Here is a 4,467-nt window from a genome sequence, read left to right on the forward strand (position 1 = left end):
GCGATCGCAAAAACACAACAACTCTGGACCTTTGAACTACTTTGAACGAGTGGAATGGACTTACTTTTGTTTTGTTTGGCTAAAGTGGAGGCAGATTATGTCAGATGCCCTACCATTCATAAAGCAGACACTTTCTCTGACTGGAATGGGCGCTGAGATGTGTAAAGAGTCCAGCCCAAGGACACAGCGGCGACAAAACGCAATTCCAGCGAGATTTCAGTCGGCATGCAAACTTCTGGTTAGAGGGCCGACGCTTAACTGACTGCACCACTCTTCCTGCTCATAACAGAACAGCTTTACTAAACACGGAGGACGATTTGTGCATCATGCTGGTTGTGTTTTTGCTTGAAGTTAAAAGAATCATTACAGTTTAGAACTTAAATGCATATGACAGGTTAGACATCAGTCAGATTATATTTAACATTTGACAAAAAGTCTTGCCTAGTTTTTTCAATGTTTTTTCTTTTTCTTTTTTTGGTGAAGTTTATAATTTAACTTCCCGGTTGGACATGGGCAGCAGATGCACCACACATAGAGTTAATTCTATAACTGTCATCTAGAAACTATGAACTAGTTATGATTTGACTAAGACAAATAAATTACGTCATTATTTTGTTACATAACGGTTTAAACCAGGGGTGTCAAACTCAAACTCACAGAGGGCCAAAATTAAAAACTGTCACTAAGTCGCGGGCCAAAATAAATATTTATTGAAAAATTTCAACAACATCTGCATGTTTTTTAGAAGGGATGGACTATATTTGAGTGAGGCGGCCGGTAGCAGATGCTGAGTGTCAACAGAAGTGGTGGGGGCTGGCGCCAACACATTTGCAAAGCCTTTTGGGATTTGTAATATTGGGGGTACATGCGCTATACTGGCGCGGCGGCTGGCAGGCCAGCTCTAATATATATTTCATATGATCTCACAGGTCAAATATAATTATATTGAGGGCCAAATTTGGCCCAGGAGCCTGAGTTTGACATGTCTGGTTTAAACTGTGAAAAATGCTTTCCTTGCATGTAAACTGTCCCTGCATTTTGAATAGAACAGCACAGGTAACAGGACACCACTAGTCCCTGTATTTTTGTACTTTTATTTTTTTTTTGTTTTCCCCACAAACTGCTACTTAACTGATGTAAAACTATGATAAATATTCAACATGGGTGATATATTCACCTGTGACCACAGAGAAAACTATAATAAAAACAAAATATATATGATTTTAGGAGATAAAATTAAAATGGGCAGTAACAAGGGAGCGGACCAGTGCCAGCCTCTTAAAGTGAAACCTAACTGTACCTTGCACCATATTTTCCAGACTATATATATATCGCACTTTTCTTTCTTTCATAGTTTGGTCGGAGGTGCGACTTATACTCAGATGTGACTTATACGAGGGTCATTCAATAAATAAGGTGAATTTTTCGGTATAAGGACTTTTAATACAGTTAGAAGCTTACTTTTGTTTGTTTGTTTGTTTTACTTGTTTTTCAGATGGATTTAATTTCTTTTGCAGATAAAAAAAGAAAAGAAAAGAGAGTTACGGTGATTAACAAAGATGGCCGACCAAGAAGCTCCAGGATTGAACAGCGGTCAGTTATCAAGTTTTTGGTTGCTGAAGGTGCAAACCCATATTCATAGGAGAATGTCAGCTGTGTCTGGTGCCACATGTTTCAGCCAAAAAAATGTCTACAAGTGGGCTAAATTGTTTAAAGAAGGACAGAGCAGTGTTGAGGATGAAGACAGGGAGGCCTACAGAAGTGAGGTCTCCTGAGGTGATCGGACATTACACAGCTGACATTCTCCTATGAATTTGGGTTTGCACCTTCAGCAACCAAAAACTTGATAACTGACCGCTGTTCAATCCTGGAGCTTCTTGGTCGGCCATCTTTGTTAATCGCTAAAACTCTCAAAGTTTTTTTTTAAATCTGCAAAAGAAATTAAATCCATGTGAAAAACAGGTAAAACAAACAAACAAACCAAAAAAAAAGTAAGCTTCTAACTGTATTAAAAGTCCTTATACCAAAAAAATTCACCTTATTTATTGAATGACCCTCGTATGTGGAATATAAGTCGCATCTGAGTATATAATTTCTCATCTTTGTTACAGTCACACTGACAACCTGAGAACTGCATTTTTTTTCTTTGTTACAGTGATCCCGTGTTTTACTGCAGGGGTTACGTTCTAAAAATAATCCGCAATAGGCGAAATTCGTGAAGTAGTCAGCTTTATTTTTTACAATTATTATATATGTTTTGCAGCTGTAAAACCCCTCACCACACACTTTATACACTTTCCTCACACATGCATTAACATTTTCTCACATTTCTCTCTTGTTTAATTGATTAATATTGACTCGTGTGTATTTCACAGTTCCTCTGATTGTGCCTCTTCGTCCTGGCGCCGCTCCGCTGTAGTGTCGATTGAACATTTATGTAAATTTGTCTGAACACATTCTGTACTGTACAGGAGACACGGCACGGAGGAGACTGATGGACAATGGTCTACAGTCCCTTAGCCAATCAGGACGCAGAACACAATGCACGTTCATACACTATAAAAAAGCATGTAAAATTGCACTTAAAAATACCCCGAAACAGCGAGACAGCAAAAGATGAACCGTGATATAGCGAGGGACAACTGTATCATGAATTTTCTGATTTATACTCCAGAGCGACTTATAGTCCAGAAAATATGATAGTGTCCATGGACAGTAGTTCTGCCATATACGCACAAAGGTGGTGATATTGAAGTAAATTAATCAATACATTCCAATATGATAGCCTGTATTTTTTATAGTTAAGTCAAAATTTGCATGAACATTTTTTTGTAGATCACTTTCCCCAAAAAGTAAAAAATGATTAAGTTTTAACCATGTTTTAAATTCATGCACAACTTCTTGTCTTGGATTTTTTGGACCATTTTTTATAAACACAAAGTGAAAATTTTAAACAAAACTATAGCATGTAGAAACATTACATTTTAAAATAAATACATACTTTATTGCTTTGCCTGGAATGTTCCACAATATGGAATTAAAAGTATTGTGCATTTACTGTATTACAGGTGTTTTCATTGGTAAAAATACATCCAAATACATTGCCTCTCCACAGATCCAACCTGTAATTTGGCCCATAGCACCATCATCTGCTTGTATCCAAATTTAAAGTCATACTGTGGAATATTATAGGCAAAGCAATTAGATTTCGATGGAGACAAAGCAGGCAAAAAGTTACATAATGCACCTTTAGAATTCAACAAAACTAAAAATGTTGAACAGTATAATTTTAGATGTCCTCGAGTGTATCGCCCGAGTGTATCGCTTGAGCGATATGCTTGAGTGTATCGCTTGATTGTATCGCTCGAGTGTATCGCTCGAGTGTATCGCCCGAGTGTATCGCTTGAGCGATATGCTTGAGTGTATCGCCCGAGTGTATCGCTTGAGCGATATGCTTGAGTGTATCGCTTGATTGTATCGCTCGAGTGTATCGCTCGAGTGTATCGCCCGAGTGTATCGCTTGAGCGATATGCTTGAGTGTATCGCTCGAGTGTATCGGCCGCCTCTGTGCTGTGCATGTGACACAGGAGCTTCTCTGTGAATCATGTGATCTCTGTACATAGTTGTCTAACCTCTGTCCTTTCACTGTTCCCAGTAGAATCTTTATAGACTCAAGTATGCTTCAAAATAATAAACTTATTGTCACTACAACTTACAGGTCCAAAGTTATAGTTTATACTGACTCTGGGAACTTCAGCTTTGATATTTCATGGTTTAATGCCTTTGTACCCAACTTTTTCCACTGAGCAAAACGTGTCTTGGCAGAGACTGAGGACTCTGAGGTGCACTCATCCATCACCCTGGCTGAAGTTTTTAAGGTGGTTGGCGAGCTCCTCAGTGACAAGGCTCCGGAGGTGGATGACATCTGTCCTAAGTATCTTAAGTCTCTAGCACTATACTCTCCATTGGGTCCTCGAGGGTTCATGAGAGTTTGCCCAACCGGTCCACATGTGTTTTGTGGGTCTGGAGAAGACGTTCGACTGTGTCTCTCATGGTGTCCTTCGGAGGGTGCTCTGGGAGTATGGGGTCCAGGGCCTTTGCTAAGGGCTGTCTGGTCTCTGTATGACTGGAGCAGGAGCTGTGTTCGCATTCACGGCAGAAAGTCAGATCAGGTCTGCTACGTTAAGAAATTTTGAAGTGCAATATATTGCTGAAGTAAATATAGATGATAAATGATAATTCCTGGGCCGGAGAGGGTCCAGATCGGGAACCACAGAATCTCATCTCAACTGTTTGCAGATGATGTGGATGGGAAGAGAATCAGCTCCTCCAAATCCGAGGCCATGGTTCTCGACCGGAAGAAGGTGGTTTGCCCTCTCCGGGTGGGTGGTGAGTCTCTACCTCAAGTGGAGGAGTTCAAGTATCTCGGGGTCTTGTTCACGAGTGAGAGAAGGATGGAGCGTGAGA

This window comes from Periophthalmus magnuspinnatus, chromosome 7 (genome assembly GCF_009829125.3).
Source record: "Periophthalmus magnuspinnatus isolate fPerMag1 chromosome 7, fPerMag1.2.pri, whole genome shotgun sequence".
Lineage (NCBI taxonomy): Eukaryota > Metazoa > Chordata > Actinopteri > Gobiiformes > Gobiidae > Periophthalmus > Periophthalmus magnuspinnatus.